Source organism: Aquarana catesbeiana, linkage group LG02 (assembly GCF_042186555.1).
Source record: "Aquarana catesbeiana isolate 2022-GZ linkage group LG02, ASM4218655v1, whole genome shotgun sequence".
NCBI lineage: Eukaryota > Metazoa > Chordata > Amphibia > Anura > Ranidae > Aquarana > Aquarana catesbeiana.
Window position 1 is genome coordinate 595250093 of NC_133325.1, and position 18170 is coordinate 595268262.

The following is an 18170-nucleotide window of genomic DNA, read 5'->3' on the forward strand; positions in this document are numbered from 1 at the left end:
ACTTAATCAACAGCAGCGCAGCCTTTCTTTGTATAGTACAAAAGATGGTCAGAGCCTGCATACATTGTACAAGAGATGGTCAGAGCCTGAATACATTGTACAAGAGATGGTTAGAGCCTGAATACATTGTACAAGAAATGGTTAGAGCCTGAATACATTGTACAAGAGATGGTCAGAGACTGCATACATAGTACAAGAGATGATCAGAGACTGCAAACATACTACAGGAGATGGTCAAAGACTGCAGATATGATACAAGAGATGGTCAGAGACTGGCTGCGTTTGATGGGTACAGTGGCTGCGTTTGATGGGCACAGTGGCTGCGTTTGATGGGCACAGTGGCTGCGTTTGATGGGCAAGAGATGGTCAGAGACTGCAAACATAATACAGAAGATGGTCAAAGACTGCAGACATGATACAAGAGATGGTCAGAGACTGCAGACATGATACAAGAGCTGGTCAGAGACTGCAGACATACTACAGAAGATGGTCATAGACTGCAGACATGATACAAGAGATGGTCAGAGGCTGCAGATATGATACAAGAAATGGTCAGAGACTGCAGACATAGTACAAGAGATGGTCAGAGACTGCAGACATAGTACAAGAGATGGTCAGAGACTGCAGACATAGTACAAGAGATGGTCAGAGACTGCAGACATAGTACAAGAGATGGTCAGAGACTGCAGACATGGTACAAGAGATCGTCAGAGACTGCAGACATGATACAGAAGATCTGGAACACAGACATCCCACCAGGTCATCCGGGTTTTTCGTGTTGAATGGCGACATGAGGATAACCTAAGGGAGCCTGGAGATTTACCCCCCATAGGAACACCGGGAGCATCAGCAAGCTAAAAGGCCTTGGCTAGGCTAAAGCCACTTGCCCTTTTATGCTTGCCATCTGGTAAGCAGGCTCTACTACTAGGGTGGATTGTCACTACTGCTTAGAAGTGCACGGTGGTGGTGTTTTCACTTTGAAATAAGGACTTGGAGAAATCCCCTTGATGTCATTTATATGAACTTTTAATAATTTTAGCGCAGCTTTTTACAGGACTCATGATACATAAGATGGTCAGAAACTGCAGACATGATACAAGAAATGGTCAGAGACTGCAAACATGATACAAGAAATAGTCAGGGACTGCAAACAATACAAGACTCTCAGCACTCAAACAACCACTCTGAATGAGTTCCCTCCTGCCATCTTCCCATCTAGAAAGATGACCATGTCATCAAATGGTAGCAGCACCTGCATAAAGCAGCACTGCCAACAAGAATCCTTTTGAGACAAAAACCCTAAAATTCATCATCGTGGAAGGTGAGTTTAGACACTTTTGAGCACATTTTTCCCATTGAATCCTACAGAAATGATCCCTGAAAGTATAGTCCTACCTTGCCACGCCAAAGATTTCAGCAACATCTTAACCACTATTCCTTCAACAACTGGTGAACATGTTTGTTAACCTCCAATGTAAACTACTTGTAGAAATCAAGTAGTAATAATTAAGATGCCTGTTTGCCAACATCCTATTCTAAAGAAAAATCATTTTGCAATTCTTTTCTCTCAAATCGTAATATTTTTTGATGCCTTATATTGGCTATCTTGATTCTTTTGGATGTCCTTTTGGTAACCCGAGCAAAGTTTTAAAAGCAACTCACAGTCTTGTTCAGCGCAGTAACAGGCGAGACTACAACGGAGATGGAGCATTTTTGTTTTCACCTCTTTAAAAACAGAATGGCCTAGCATATTTCCTTTGCTTTCGAAAGAATGATTAGTCAGTGAGGACAGTCTTTTCTTTGTCTTTCTAACATATAAAGCCCCAGAATCTTTCCTTGGGTTCCATGAGTATTGTTTCCATTTCCTCCAAGTGCACAAGCCAAAGGAAAAACATGAGCAGCGACTGCCTGTCGCACTGCTAACAACCTTCCCACATAGAAATATCATGTCATTTTTGTTTCCATCTTGCAATTAGTAAATAAAAGACATGGTTTATAAATTAGACCAAAACATAAAATTGGAAACTCAGCTGTTTTTGAAACAATACAAGACTCTCAGCACTCAAACAACCACTCTGAATGAGTTCCCTCCTGCCATCTTCCCATCTAGAAAGATGACAATGTCATCAAATGGTGGCAGCACCTGCATAGAACAGCACTGCCAACAAGAATCCTTCTGAGACAAGAACCCTAAAATTCATCATCGTGGAAGGTGAGTTTGGACACTTTCGAGCACATTTCTCTCTTTGAAACCTACAGAAATGATACCTGAAAGTATAATCCTACTTAGCCAAAGCAAAGATTTCAGCAACATCTTAACCACTATTCCTTCAACAAATGGTGAACATGTTTGTTAACCTCCAATGTAAACTACTTGTAGAAATCAAGTAGTAATAATTAAGATGCCTGTTTGCCAACGTCCTATTCTAAAGAAAAATCATTTTGCAATTCTTTTCTCACAAATCGTAACATTTCTTGATGCCTTATATTGGCTATCTTGATTCTTTTGGATGTCCTTTTGGTAACCCGAGCAAAGTTTTAAAAGCACCTCACAGTCTTGTTCAGCGCAGAAACAGGAGAGACTACAACGCAGATGGAGCATTTTTGTTTTCACCTCTTTAAAAACAGAATGGCCTGGCATGTTTCCTTTGCTTCCGAAAGAATGGTTTGTCAGTGAGGACAGTCTTTTCTTTGTCTTTCTAACATATAAAGCCCCAGAATCTTTCCTTGGGTTCCATGAGCGCTGTTTCCATTTCCTCCAAGCGCCCAAGCCAAAGGAAAAACAAGAGCAGCGACTGCCTGTCGTACTGCTAACAACCTTCCCACATAGAAATATCGTGTCATGTTTGTTTCCATCTGGCAATTAATAAATAAAAGACATGGTTTACAAATTAGACCAAAACACAGAATTGGAAACTCAGCTGTTTTTGAAACAATACAAGACTCTCAGCACTCAAACAACCACTCTGAATGAGTTCCCTCCTGCCATCTTGAAAGATGACAATGTCATCAAATGGTGGCAGCACCTGCATAGAACAGCACTGCCAACAAGAATCCTTCTGAGACAAGAACCCTAAAATTCATCATCGTGGAAGGTGAGTTTGGACACTTTCGAGCACATTTCTCCCTTTGAATCCTACAGAAATGATCCCTGAAAGTATAGTCCTACCTTGCCATGGCAAAGATTTCAGCAACATCTTAACCACTATTCCTTCAACAAATGGTGAACATGTTTGTTAACCTCCAATGTAAACTACTTGTAGAAATCAAGTAGTAATAATTAAGATGCCTGTTTGCCAACGTCCTATTCTAAGGAAAAATCATTTTGCAATTCTTTTCTCTCAAATCGTAACATTTCTTGATGCCTTATATTGTCTATCTTGATTCTTTTGGATGTCATTTTGGTAACCCGAGCAAAGTTTTAAAAGCACCTCACAGTCTTGTTCAGCATAGAAACAGGAGAGACTACAACGCAGATGGAGCATTTTTGTTTTCACCTCTTTAAAAACAGAATGGCCTGGCATGTTTCCTTTGCTTCCGAAAGAATGGTTTGTCAGTGAGGACAGTCTTTTCTTTGTCTTTCTAACATATAAAGCCCCAGAATCTTTCCTTGGGTTCCATGAGCGTTGTTTCCATTTCCTCCAAGCGCCCAAGCCAAAGGAAAAACATGTGCAGCGACTGCCTGTCGCACTGCTAACAGCCTTCCCACATAGAAATATCATGTCATTTTTGTTTCCGTCTGGCAATTAGTAAATAAAAGACATGGTTTACAAATTAGACCAAAACACAAAATTGGAAACTCAGCTGTTTTTGAAACAATACAAGACTCTCAGCACTCAAACAACCACTCTGAATGAGTTCCCTCCTGCCATCTTCCCATCTAGAAAGATAACAATGTCATCAAATGGTGGCAGCACCTGCATAGAGCAGCACTGCCAACAAGAATCCTTTTGAGACAAAAACCCTAAAATTCATCATCGTGGAAGGTGAGTTTAGACACTTTTGAGCACATTTTTCCCATTGAATCCTACAGAAATGATCCCTGAAAGTAAAGTCCTACCTTGCCACGCCAAAGATTTCAGCAACATCTTAACCACTATTCCTTCAACAAATGGTGAACATGTTTGTTAACCTCCAATGTAAACTACTTGTAGAAATCAAGTAGTAATAATTAAGATGCCTGTTTGCCAACATCCTATTCTAAAGAAAAATCATTTTGCAATTCTTTTCTCTCAAATCGTAATATTTTTTGATGCCTTATATTGGCTATCTTGATTCTTTTGGATGTCCTTTTGGTAACCCGAGCAAAGTTTTAAAAGCAACTCACAGTCTTGTTCAGCGCAGTAACAGGCGAGACTACAACGGAGATGGAGCATTTTTGTTTTCACCTCTTTAAAAACAGAATGGCCTAGCATATTTCCTTTGCTTTCAAAAGAATGATTAGTCAGTGAGGACAGTCTTTTCTTTGTCTTTCTAACATATAAAGCCCCAGAATCTTTCCTTGGGTTCCATGAGTATTGTTTCCATTTCCTCCAAGTGCACAAGCCAAAGGAAAAACATGAGCAGCGACTGCCTGTCGCACTGCTAACAACCTTCCCACATAGAAATATCATGTCATTTTTGTTTCCATCTTGCAATTAGTAAATAAAAGACATGGTTTATAAATTAGACCAAAACATAAAATTGGAAACTCAGCTGTTTTTGAAACAATACAAGACTCTCAGCACTCAAACAACCACTCTGAATGAGTTACCTCATGCCATCTTCCCATCTAGAAAGATGACAACGTCATTAAATGGTGGCAGCACCTGCATAGAGCAGCACTGCCAACAAGAATCCTTCTGAGACAAGAACCCTAAAATTCATCATCGTGGAAGATGAGTTTGGACGCTTTCGAGCACATTTCTCTCTTTGAAAACTACAGAAATGATACCTGAAAGTATAATCCTACTTAGCCAAAGCAAAGATTTCAGCAACATCTTAACCACTATTCCTTCAACAAATGGTGAACATGTTTGTTAACCTCCAATGTAAACTACTTGTAGAAATCAAGTAGTAATAATTAAGATGCCTGTTTGCCAACGTCCTATTCTAAAGAAAAATCATTTTGCAATTCTTTTCTCACAAATCGTAACATTTCTTGATGCCTTATATTGGCTATCTTGATTCTTTTGGATGTCCTTTTGGTAACCCGAGCAAAGTTTTAAAAGCACCTCACAGTCTTGTTCAGCGCAGAAACAGGAGAGACTACAACGCAGATGGAGCATTTTTGTTTTCACCTCTTTAAAAACAGAATGGCCTGGCATGTTTCCTTTGCTTCCGAAAGAATGGTTTGTCAGTGAGGACAGTCTTTTCTTTGTCTTTCTAACATATAAAGCCCCAGAATCTTTCCTTGGGTTCCATGAGCGCTGTTTCCATTTCCTCCAAGCGCCCAAGCCAAAGGAAAAACAAGAGCAGCGACTGCCTGTCGTACTGCTAACAACCTTCCCACATAGAAATATCGTGTCATGTTTGTTTCCATCTGGCAATTAATAAATAAAAGACATGGTTTACAAATTAGACCAAAACACAGAATTGGAAACTCAGCTGTTTTTGAAACAATACAAGACTCTCAGCACTCAAACAACCACTCTGAATGAGTTCCCTCCTGCCATCTTCCCATCTAGAAAGATGACAATGTCATCAAATGGTGGCAGCACCTGCATAGAACAGCACTGCCAACAAGAATCCTTCTGGGACAAGAACCCTAAAATTCATCATCGTGGAAGGTGAGTTTGGACCCTTTCGAGCACATTTCTCCCTTTGAATCCTACAGAAATGATCCCTGAAAGTATAGTCCTACCTTGCCATGGCAAAGATTTCAGCAACATCTTAACCACTATTCCTTCAACAAATGGTGAACATGTTTGTTAACCTCCAATGTAAACTACTTGTAGAAATCAAGTAGTAATAATTAAGATGCCTGTTTGCCAACGTCCTATTCTAAAGAAAAATCATTTTGCAATTCTTTTCTCACAAATCGTAACATTTCTTGATGCCTTATATTGGCTATCTTGATTCTTTTGGATGTCCTTTTGGTAACCCGAGCAAAGTTTTAAAAGCACCTCACAGTCTTGTTCAGCGCAGAAACAGGAGAGACTACAACGCAGATGGAGCATTTTTGTTTTCACCTCTTTAAAAACAGAATGGCCTGGCATGTTTTCTTTGCTTCCGAAAGAATGGTTTGTCAGTGAGGACAGTCTTTTCTTTGTCTTTCTAACATATAAAGCCCCAGAATCTTTCCTTGGGTTCCATGAGCACTGTTTCCATTTCCTCCAAGCGCCCAAGCCAAAGGAAAAACAAGAGCAGCGACTGCATGTCGTACTGCTAACAACCTTCCCACATAGAAATATCGTGTCATGTTTGTTTCCATCTGGCAATTAATAAATAAAAGACATGGTTTACAAATTAGACCAAAACACAGAATTGGAAACTCAGCTGTTTTTGAAACAATACAAGACTCTCAGCACTCAAACAACCACTCTGAATGAGTTCCCTCCTGCCATCTTCCCATCCAGAAAGATGACAATGTCATCAAATGGTGGCAGCACCTGCATAGAACAGCACTGCCAACAAGAATCTTTCTGAGACAAGAACCCTAAAATTCATCATCGTGGAAGGTGAGTTTGGACACTTTCGAGCACATTTCTCCCTTTGAATCCTACAGAAATGATTCCTGAAAGTATAGTCCTACCTTGCCATGGCAAAGATTTCAGCAACATCTTAACCACTATTCCTTCAACAAATGGTGAACATGTTTGTTAACCTCCAATGTAAACTACTTGTAGAAATCAAGTAGTAATAATTAAGATGCCTGTTTGCCAACGTCCTATTCTAAAGAAAAATCATTTTGCAATTCTTTTCTCTCAAATCGTAACATTTCTTGATGCCTTATATTGTCCATCTTGATTCTTTTGGATGTCCTTTTGGTAACCCGAGCAATGTTTTAAAAGCACCTCACAGTCTTGTTCAGCGCAGAAACAGGAGAGACTACAACGCAGATGGAGCATTTTTGTTTTCACCTCTTTAAAAACAGAATGGCCTGGCATGTTTCCTTTGCTTTCGAAAGAATGATTAGTCAGTGAGGACAGTCTTTTCTTTGTCTTTCTAACATATAAAGCCCCAGAATCTTTCCTTGGGTTCCATGAGTATTGTTTCCATTTCCTCCAAGTGCACAAGCCAAAGGAAAAACATGAAGGTATAATTAAATAAATTGTGTTATATAACAAAAAATGTCCAAATAAAGTCCAAAATTTATGGAGATTAGGATCTGGATGAGATTCAAACACCCACCACCCAAAACAGTCTCTGAAAATTGAATGGTGAAAACAATGATGAGGGACTTTTGCCAAGTGAGTGGATAAAACACCAGATAAATGAAACTTCTGAATAAGTGTCGGGACCACCACCAAAGCATCGGAGGAGGCTTACCGGAACTAGATGACTTGAAAAGACATACGTCTTCCAAGTCCCAAAAGGCTTGTTTAGCCACCAAGGCTGGCAGGATGGATCCTCAGATGTCCTCAACTTCCAATAGGGGAGGGAAGAGGGAAGAAAGAAAGGGGAGGTGGAGATCCCGTCGTACCTCAACCGTCCAGACTCATCAACAGGCCAACCGAATAGAGTTACATGCCATGGGAAAAATAAAGCTCACATGGCATGATATCGTTTAAAACATAAATTTATTAAAAATATAAACAGGAACACTCACATTTGCGAAGATCAGAATAAGCTCAAAACAAAATGGTAAACGCGGTAATCGTAGGGAGTCCACCCGACATGTTTCGGCTAACGAGCCTTCATCTGGGGTGTGGAGCCCCCCTACCTTACCGCTATTTAAACTAGAAATGACCCCCACTGGGAGTGTCACAGCACAGGAAGTGCCCCGCTGGTATCACTTCCGGTTTAAAGAAAGAAATGGAATGTATGTAAATTATAATGTTCTGGTCAGTGGTATAAAGCAACAAATACCCGTTTAATGGTATTCCAATTTGAAATTAATGAACCAGTAAATATATCAAAAAGAACTTCAATACTAGTGATATGGCCAGCCGACCCGGAAGTGCTCGGAATGTAACCAAGCCTCGGGGTCAGCATGGCCAGATAGGCAGATCCGAGCGCCATCGCGCTCTGCCCGCTAGGCGTGTCAGATACCATGGCCTTGCGCAATCGCGGAAGTCACAAAGGTGCCCGCTTGCGCACCAAGCCTCGCTCTCGGTCTGCGTGACTGCAGGCCGGAGCGTCGTCACGCCCCACCTGTCTAATTCAACGTCAGGGAGTTAGGTCGAGCCCGTCACGGTCGAATGCTGCACATGCGCACTCGCACCTCGGGGTTCGGCTGCGTCATCACGCTCGTCTGTACACCTAATTCAACTTCCTACAATAGGGGGAGGATCCCACAGGTCAGGGAAGGCCGGGACCACATCCTGGCGATCGCTTGATCCGGGTCAGGTGTCAGCAGAGGTGGAAAAAAGTTAATAAAATAAGATAGAAGGAATTATAATAAAATGGAGTAAAAATGAAATGCGACTTATGTTAAAAATGTCTGCACATTAGGAATAAATAAAAATTGGATTAGTGTTGGTAATTGTATGGAGGCAGTAACCACAACCATACAGTGTTAGGAAAATGACACTACCAATGGGGGCATCCCGAACAGTCAAATGTGATATAACAAAAACACAAAGTGCTGCCAATATTAGGAATAACATTAAATCGGGATACATCTACCATAATATACAAATAAATGTAAGGTCATGGTATGATTACTTAAACTTTTGTACCGAGAGCGCTACACTTTATATTGTTCTCATTTTTATTTTTATTTTGTCTAAAAGGATAGCTGCTTACCGTGTAAACTTTTTTCACATGATCAGTGGTGCAGCGCTGTACTCATCTCCCATTGATTCTACTAGTTTTTAGACACATAGTATAGCCGCAGCCCTTATCCCTTTCAATATGGATATATTTGACTACCGTGCATCTAGAGTAGTAAATACTGATGGCGTATTTGTAGCCACTCCTAATGATTCAGAAATAGGAGGACTATTTTTAAGGTTAAAAAATGTTATGGTCTCCGAGCTCCATCTCCAATGGGATCTTGCCTTCTTAGAAAAATATGTGGCAGAAGACATGATCCCACGGAGCTTGAGATGGGATGTTCACCCTCAACAGGGTGAGTCTGAACTTGACATCTGGTTCACTTATTTTAATGATGCTGGCATCAGATTTCTAGACTTTCTCATCTCAAGGAAACGTACGAGACTTTCAGTCCTTGATCGAGAGATTAGGGATCTTAAAGACAAACTACTCTCCTTTAAAAACTCGGTTGAATATAACACTTTGTCGTCCAACTTACAAGCCCACCTCATAAAGGAGGATAAGGAACAAAGAACCAAAAAACATAAAAAATATTCCCGAGACTGTAGTGACTATAAAGCCGGTAAAGTGTTTGGATGGCAGAAGTCCACTGCGGCACCCATTTTGGAAACCGCAATGGAAACTAATGCCCAGGATACGGGTATGACAGCCCCCGTTCATGAACATCCTGTCCATCCTAAACCATCAGTTGTTAAGGGGCGAGCTCAGGATGTGCGTCCCTCCTCACGTAGAGGCCGACATCCTAGCGCACATACCCCTAGTAACCAACAAAGAGGGAGGGGTCATTACTCTAGGAGTAGGGGTAGAGGTGGTAATAGAGGTGATCATCGAGGTCAAGATGATCATCGGTATTACGATCGGGAAAGTTCCCATTATAGGGGCTCCCCCAGTCGTAATTACGATCCTCCCCATTACTCCCAACATCAATATCCACCTTATTATAGGCACCCCCCTGTCTCAACATACAATAGATATTCTCCGTTGCGGGATCAACATAGCGAGAATGTCTATCCATTTCCTAGTGCCGGCTATGGCCCATCCCCCTATAAACGACCCTATTCTGGACCAAGGTCAACTCGGGGTTTTCACGAGGCCCCTCAAAACAACAAAAGAGGTCCGGAAACAAGAGAGGGTCCAGAGGAGGGAGGAGGATTCAGAGAAGAAAAAAGGCTAAGAACTTAACTTGTCAGGGGGTTTTCAACCTGAGTGACACTGTTCTCACTCAGGAAGAAAAAATTATTCTCAACAAAGGACTTAAATTTGCCCCTCCGTGCAAACTAAATAAGTTCGATACCTTTATCGACATTCAAAAGTACATCAGAAAAATCAACGTCCAAAGGTACATCATCTCTAATCCCTCTAGAAACATAGCCAGGTCGGCAACGTCTGGCACTGTCCATTCAGGTTTATCCAACCCCTCCCTTTTCAGCCCTCCAACACAGCCCTCACCGGCTATCAATATGTTTAAAGAATTAGTGTTGAGAGATCTGGCCAACGTCCCAATAAAACGTAGATTTCCCAATCCCTTACCCTCAACAGGCCTAAAAACTCTATGCGACAATAAAAACTTGGTCATCCGCCCCGCCGATAAGGGCGGTGGCATTGTCTTATTGAATAAATCGGACTATATTCAAGAAATGCATCGCATTTTAGGAGATCATGAGACTTACATTGAACTATCAGGTAACCCTACACATAAGTATAAAAAAGAGTTACAACGACTGGTGTCTAAAGGGTATAATTCCTATATTTTAAATAAGAAAGAGAGATCATTTTTAGTCCCACTTGCCCCACGTATACCTGTTATGTATTACCTGCCGAAGGTCCACAAGGACCCCTTACATCCCCCTGGTCGGCCAATAATTAGTGGCATCGATTCTGTCACCTCAAAAATCGGAAAATATATTGATTTTTTCCTCCAGCCATCAGTCATTAAGATGCCGTCCTATTTGAAGGACACTAAGGATGTGATAAAATTACTTTCCAATGTATCCTATTCAGGCGATCTCATCATGGCAACTGCAGATGTTGCATCACTTTACACCTGTATCCCACAAGATAGGGGTATTGATGCGGTCAAAAGTTTTCTTGACAGAGATGTTTCCCTTGCCGCGCCCCAGGTGGACTTTATCATCGAGTTAATTGTGTTCGCAACTCAGCACAATTACTTCTGGTTCGATGGTAGATTTTACCGGCAACACAAAGGTGTCGCAATGGGAGCCAAGTTCGCTCCCAGTCTGGCCAATTTATTTATGGCCAAATGGGAGGAGGACGTCGTCTATGCTATGCAGAGCCCACACCTCTTGCTGTGGGCTCGCTACATAGATGACGTCCTCCTCCTATGGACTGGGACTCCGGACGATCTGGAAGATTTTTTTGCGACCCTTAACAATAACGACAGGAACATTGTCTTGTCATTTGAAGCAAGCTCATCTTCCATCCATTTTTTGGACCTGACCATTGAAAGAAGAGAAAGCCAATTTGTATTCAGTACCTACTTCAAATCCACCGATCGGAATGGATATATTCCTACCGATAGTTGCCATCATGCCCCTTGGATCAGATCAGTTCCTAAAAGTCAGTTCCTGCGACTACGGAGGAACTGTAGTGATCTTAACATCTTTAAGACCCAAGCAGTGGCTCTCAAAAATAGATTTCTGGAGAAGGGTTACAAATCCTTAGATTTGGATAAAGAGATAGACAATGCTTGCCTTGTCGATCGCCAAACACTTCTAGAAGACAAACCAAGACAGGCTAATGAGGACTTTAAATGGTCATTCATGACATCCTTCTCTATACAACATAAACACATCAGAAGGATCTTTGAACATCATTGGGATGTCTTAAAAACCGATAAGATTTTGGGCCCTATGTTGCCCGAAACCCCCAAGGTGGTCTTTAGGGGTGCCCCGTCCCTTCGTAATAGACTTGCTCCTAATGTGGTTAATCCCCCTAATAAACCTTCCTTTTTTCATAATTGGATTGGTTTCCATCCCTGTAGGAAATGTTTGGTTTGCCAATATAACACCAATGGTAGGAGAACTAGCTACACTTTTTCTTCTACGGTGACTGGCCGCTCCTACAAAATCAAGCAGTTTTGCACCTGTGCGACTATCGGGGTAGTTTACCTTCTGACTTGCCCATGTGGCAAACAATATGTAGGACGTACTATTAGGTCATTTACGACCAGAGTCTCAGAGCATATCAACCTCATCAAAGCGGGTAGTACTAAACATACTGTACCTCGCCATTATAGGGAATACCATGATCGGAACCCTGAAGGTACCCAGTTTCTCATTATCGACCGGTATGTGGCCCCCTGGCGGGGTGGATCAACCCTCAGGGGTGTCTCCCGTCGTGAGACTTACTGGATCTACGAACTAGGTTGCCACTTCCCACAAGGTATTAACGTGGAGTGGGACATTAATTCATTTATCAACCAGGCTTAACCATCTGTGATCTCTCTTTACTATTAATTTTATAAAAAAAAAAAAATAAATAAATAAATTTTAAAATAAAAAATTTTTTATTTTTATTTTTATAATTTTTCATTTGATTTTATTTTCATACCATATATATATATTGATTATAGGGGTCTATACCCCTTTAAGTAATCATACCATGACCTTACATTTATTTGTATATTATGGTAGATGTATCCCGATTTAATGTTATTCCTAATATTGGCAGCACTTTGTGTTTTTGTTATATCACATTTGACTGTTCGGGATGCCCCCATTGGTAGTGTCATTTTCCTAACACTGTATGGTTGTGGTTACTGCCTCCATACAATTACCAACACTAATCCAATTTTTATTTATTCCTAATGTGCAGACATTTTTAACATAAGTCGCATTTCATTTTTACTCCATTTTATTATAATTCCTTCTATCTTATTTTATTAACTTTTTTCCACCTCTGCTGACACCTGACCCGGATCAAGCGATCGCCAGGATGTGGTCCCGGCCTTCCCTGACCTGTGGGATCCTCCCCCTATTGTAGGAAGTTGAATTAGGTGTACAGACGAGCGTGATGACGCAGCCGAACCCCGAGGTGCGAGTGCGCATGTGCAGCATTCGACCGTGACGGGCTCGACCTAACTCCCTGACGTTGAATTAGACAGGTGGGGCGTGACGACGCTCCGGCCTGCAGTCACGCAGACCGAGAGCGAGGCTTGGTGCGCAAGCGGGCACCTTTGTGACTTCCGCGATTGCGCAAGGCCATGGTATCTGACACGCCTAGCGGGCAGAGCGCGATGGCGCTCGGATCTGCCTATCTGGCCATGCTGACCCCGAGGCTTGGTTACATTCCGAGCACTTCCGGGTCGGCTGGCCATATCACTAGTATTGAAGTTCTTTTTGATATATTTACTGGTTCATTAATTTCAAATTGGAATACCATTAAACGGGTATTTGTTGCTTTATACCACTGACCAGAACATTATAATTTACATACATTCCATTTCTTTCTTTAAACCGGAAGTGATACCAGCGGGGCACTTCCTGTGCTGTGACACTCCCAGTGGGGGTCATTTCTAGTTTAAATAGCGGTAAGGTAGGGGGGCTCCACACCCCAGATGAAGGCTCGTTAGCCGAAACATGTCGGGTGGACTCCCTACGATTACCGCGTTTACCATTTTGTTTTGAGCTTATTCTGATCTTCGCAAATGTGAGTGTTCCTGTTTATATTTTTAATAAATTTATGTTTTAAACGATATCATGCCATGTGAGCTTTATTTTTCCCATGGCATGTAACTCTATTCGGTTGGCCTGTTGATGAGTCTGGACGGTTGAGGTACGACGGGATCTCCACCTCCCCTTTCTTTCTTCCCTCTTCCCTCCCCTATTGGAAGTTGAGGACATCTGAGGATCCATCCTGCCAGCCTTGGTGGCTAAACAAGCCTTTTGGGACTTGGAAGACGTATGTCTTTTCAAGTCATCTAGTTCCGGTAAGCCTCCTCCGATGCTTTGGTGGTGGTCCCGACACTTATTCAGAAGTTTCATTTATCTGGTGTTTTATCCACTCACTTGGCAAAAGTCCCTCATCATTGTTTTCACCATTCAATTTTCAGAGACTGTTTTGGGTGGTGGGTGTTTGAATCTCATCCAGATCCTAATCTCCATAAATTTTGGACTTTATTTGGACATTTTTTGTTATATAACACAATTTATTTAATTATACCTTCACATTTCTCCACATTGTGTTTTTTTTTTTTTTTTTTTTTCTCCACCATATTAATTTATTTTGACAATATGTGACACTTCGTTTAATTTGTATTGTATCTAGTCACTTATATGCAATTTTGAATTTGATGTTTTCTGTGGGCCTCCCAGTAATGGTTTAGGCCTAGTCCATTTTGTTTGGTTCTTCCAGCACTTTTGTACCGAGAGCGCTACACTTTATATTGTTCTCATTTTTATTTTTCTTTTGTCTAAAAGGAGTGTTAGCTGCTTACCGTGTAAACTTTTTTCACATGATCAGTGGTGCAGCGCTGTACTCATCTCCCATTAAAGGAAAAACATGAGCAGCGACTGCCTGTCGCACTGCTAACAACCTTCCCACATAGAAATATCATGTCATTTTTGTTTCCATCTTGCAATTAGTAAATAAAAGACATGGTTTATAAATTAGACCAAAACATAAAATTGGAAACTCAGCTGTTTTTGAAACAATACAAGACTCTCAGCACTCAAACAACCACTCTGAATGAGTTCCCTCATGCCATCTTCCCATCTAGAAAGATGACAACGTCATTAAATGGTGGCAGCACCTGCATAGAGCAGCACTGCCAACAAGAATCCTTCTGAGACAAGAACCCTAAAATTCATCATCGTGGAAGATGAGTTTGGACGCTTTCGAGCACGTTTCTCTCTTTGAAACCTACAGAAATGATACCTGATAGTATAATCCTACTTAGCCAAAGCAAAGATTTCAGCAACATCTTAACCACTATTCCTTCAACAAATGGTGAACATGTTTGTTAACCTCCAATGTAAACTACTTGTAGAAATCAAGTAGTAATAATTAAGATGCCTGTTTGCCAACGTCCTATTCTAAAGAAAAATCATTTTGCAATTCTTTTCTCTCAAATCGTAACATTTCTTGATGCCTTATATTGGCTATCTTGATTCTTTTGGATGTCCTCTTGGTAACCCGAGCAAAGTTTTAAAAGCACCTCACAGTCTTGTTCAGCGCAGAAACAGGAGAGACTACAACGCAGATGGAGCATTTTTGTTTTCACCTCTTTAAAAACAGAATGGCCTGGCATGTTTCCTTTGCTTCCGAAAGAATGGTTTGTCAGTGAGGACAGTCTTTTCTTTGTCTTTCTAACATATAAAGCCCCAGAATCTTTCCTTGGGTTCCATGAGCGCTGTTTCCATTTCCTCCAAGCGCCCAAGCCAAAGGAAAAACAAGAGCAGCGACTGCATGTCGTACTGCTAACAACCTTCCCACATAGAAATATCATGTCATGTTTGTTTCCATCTGGCAATTAATAAATAAAAGACATGGTTTACAAATTAGACCAAAACACAGAATTGGAAACTCAGCTGTTTTTGAAACAATACAAGACTCTCAGCACTCAAACAACCACTCTGAATGAGTTCCCTCCTGCCATCTTCCCATCCAGAAAGATGACAATGTCATCAAATGGTGGCAGCACCTGCATAGAACAGCACTGCCAACAAGAATCCTTCTGAGACAAGAACCCTAAAATTCATCATCGTGGAAGGTGAGTTTGGACACTTTCAAGCACATTTCTCCCTTTGAATCCTACAGAAATGATCCCTGAAAGTATAGTCCTACCTTGCCATGGCAAAGATTTCAGCAACATCTTAACCACTATTCCTTCAACAAATGGTGAACATGTTTGTTAACCTCCAATGTAAACTACTTGTAGAAATCAAGTAGTAATAATTAAGATGCCTGTTTGCCAACGTCCTATTCTAAAGAAAAATCATTTTGCAATTCTTTTCTCTCAAATCGTAACATTTCTTGATGCCTTATATTGTCCATCTTGATTCTTTTGGATGTCCTTTTGGTAACCCGAGCAAAGTTTTAAAAGCACCTCACAGTCTTGTTCAGCGCAGAAACAGGAGAGACTACAACGCAGATGGAGCATTTTTGTTTTCACCTCTTTAAAAACAGAATGGCCTGGCATGTTTCCTTTGCTTTCGAAAGAATGATTAGTCAGTGAGGACAGTCTTTTCTTTGTCTTTCTAACATATAAAGCCCCAGAATCTTTCCTTGGGTTCCATGAGTATTGTTTCCATTTCCTCCAAGTGCACAAGCCAAAGGAAAAACATGAGCAGCGACTGCCTGTCGCACTGCTAACAACCTTCCCACATAGAAATATCATGTCATTTTTGTTTCCATCTTGCAATTAGTAAATAAAAGACATGGTTTATAAATTAGACCAAAACATAAAATTGGAAACTCAGCTGTTTTTGAAACAATACAAGACTCTCAGCACTCAAACAACCACTCTGAATGAGTTCCCTCATGCCATCTTCCCATCTAGAAAGATGACAACGTCATTAAATGGTGGCAGCACCTGCATAGAGCAGCACTGCCAACAAGAATCCTTCTGAGACAAGAACCCTAAAATTCATCATCGTGGAAGATGAGTTTGGACGCTTTCGAGCACATTTCTCTCTTTGAAACCTACAGAAATGATACCTGAAAGTATAATCCTACTTAGCCAAAGCAAAGATTTCAGCAACATCTTAACCACTATTCCTTCAACAAATGGTGAACATGTTTGTTAACCTCCAATGTAAACTACTTGTAGAAATCAAGTAGTAATAATTAAGATGCCTGTTTGCCAACGTCCTATTCTAAAGAAAAATCATTTTGCAATTCTTTTCTCACAAATCGTAACATTTCTTGATGCCTTATATTGGCTATCTTGATTCTTTTGGATGTCCTTTTGGTAACCCGAGCAAAGTTTTAAAAGCACCTCACAGTCTTGTTCAGCGCAGAAACAGGAGAGACTACAACGCAGATGGAGCATTTTTGTTTTCACCTCTTTAAAAACAGAATGGCCTGGCATGTTTCCTTTGCTTCCGAAAGAATGGTTTGTCAGTGAGGACAGTCTTTTCTTTGTCTTTCTTTTTTTTTCTTTTTTTTTTTTTTTTCTTTCTGCCACTTCAGAAAATTCTTAGAGAGACTAATTCAGCTTTCTCGCTCATAAGTATCTCTTCTTATCTCTTCATCACTGTGGCGTATTTATTTTTATTTCCACGGGGGTTCAAGACAGGGGTTTACATAGAATAATTATATAAATCTTAGCCTCACCTATTAAGGCGTAACCCCTAATTTTCCTTCTCTAAAATTTTATCTTTATTTATGAAACTCTCTGTTTCACCTATCTAAAAGCCGAGAAAAAGAAAAGGCAAGAAAACCGTACACGTATATATATATATATATATAACCCCTCCCCTCCCACCCCTGTGCACTGCCCATGGTCTTATTTAGTGGGTAGTTACATCTTGATTTTTTCCGCATAACTCCATGTTTTTTTAAACTCCTTCCAACATTTCCAATTGTCTGCTTCTCTCTTTTCCTCCTTATCCAAAGAAAACTGCTCCATGGTGTGGGTCTCTTCCACGGCATTTATCCAGTCCCACACCTCTGGACTTTCTTTTCCCCACCAGTTTTTGGGGATTAATCTTTTTGCTGCATTCAATAGATGTGGAACCAGAGATGTTTTATATTGTTTCACACTTCCTTCTATGCCGTGGAAGAGAACCACCCATGGATCCTCCTTCACCTCTATTTTTGTAATCTCCTTTATCAAACTCAAGATTTTTTTCCAATATTTCCTAATTACCGGGCAATTCCACCATAAGTGAGCCATAGTGCCCATCTCTCCACATCCCCGCCAGCACTCTGCCGATTTCCCCTGTTGGAATTTACTCATCCTATCTGGCGTTGCGTACCACCTTGCCATGCATTTATAGTTCATCTCGGCCGTTTTTGTATCTGTCGCTGAGCTATGGGCTAGACGGAGCATTTTATTGATCGTGTTCGTGTCTTTTTGTGTTCCCAACTCCTTTTCCCAATTTCTGATGAATGTGGGTACCTCTGCTTCTTCTACTTTTAATAATAGTTTATATAGCTTAGATATTGTATTTTTTGTCTTTTCCGCGCAACATAATTTTTCTAATTCTGTCAAGTTTTCTCCAGATCTTATTGGTTGAGGTAAGTTTTTCACGAAGCGATCTAGTTGCATGTACCTCCATTCATCTATC

The 18170-nt window shown here is 40.9% G+C and overlaps 9 non-coding genes and 1 pseudogene across 9 annotated transcripts; all 10 read right to left on the reverse strand.

Annotated features, from left to right (window-relative positions):
• Positions 1-1178: 1178 nt before the first annotated feature.
• On the reverse strand, positions 1179-1393 carry LOC141130954 (small nucleolar RNA U3). The gene has a single exon (XR_012242588.1). It is a non-coding gene; the product is annotated as a small nucleolar RNA U3 (small nucleolar RNA).
• A 676-nt stretch (positions 1394-2069) lies between these two features.
• Positions 2070-2284, reverse strand: LOC141130999 (small nucleolar RNA U3). Its single transcript, XR_012242628.1, has one exon. It is a non-coding gene; the product is annotated as a small nucleolar RNA U3 (small nucleolar RNA).
• A 676-nt stretch (positions 2285-2960) lies between these two features.
• Positions 2961-3167, reverse strand: LOC141130998 (small nucleolar RNA U3; annotated as a pseudogene).
• Positions 3168-3843: 676 nt separating this feature from the next.
• On the reverse strand, positions 3844-4058 carry LOC141130973 (small nucleolar RNA U3). The gene has a single exon (XR_012242606.1). It is a non-coding gene; the product is annotated as a small nucleolar RNA U3 (small nucleolar RNA).
• Positions 4059-4734: 676 nt separating this feature from the next.
• Positions 4735-4949, reverse strand: LOC141131022 (small nucleolar RNA U3). The gene has a single exon (XR_012242649.1). It is a non-coding gene; the product is annotated as a small nucleolar RNA U3 (small nucleolar RNA).
• Positions 4950-5625: 676 nt separating this feature from the next.
• Positions 5626-5840, reverse strand: LOC141130987 (small nucleolar RNA U3). The gene has a single exon (XR_012242618.1). It is a non-coding gene; the product is annotated as a small nucleolar RNA U3 (small nucleolar RNA).
• Positions 5841-6516: 676 nt separating this feature from the next.
• LOC141130946 (small nucleolar RNA U3) lies at positions 6517-6731 on the reverse strand. Its single transcript, XR_012242581.1, has one exon. It is a non-coding gene; the product is annotated as a small nucleolar RNA U3 (small nucleolar RNA).
• A 7884-nt stretch (positions 6732-14615) lies between these two features.
• LOC141131052 (small nucleolar RNA U3) lies at positions 14616-14830 on the reverse strand. Its single transcript, XR_012242675.1, has one exon. It is a non-coding gene; the product is annotated as a small nucleolar RNA U3 (small nucleolar RNA).
• Positions 14831-15506: 676 nt separating this feature from the next.
• Positions 15507-15721, reverse strand: LOC141130958 (small nucleolar RNA U3). Its single transcript, XR_012242592.1, has one exon. It is a non-coding gene; the product is annotated as a small nucleolar RNA U3 (small nucleolar RNA).
• A 676-nt stretch (positions 15722-16397) lies between these two features.
• Positions 16398-16612, reverse strand: LOC141131032 (small nucleolar RNA U3). The gene has a single exon (XR_012242657.1). It is a non-coding gene; the product is annotated as a small nucleolar RNA U3 (small nucleolar RNA).
• Between the last annotated feature and the right edge of the window lie 1558 nt (positions 16613-18170).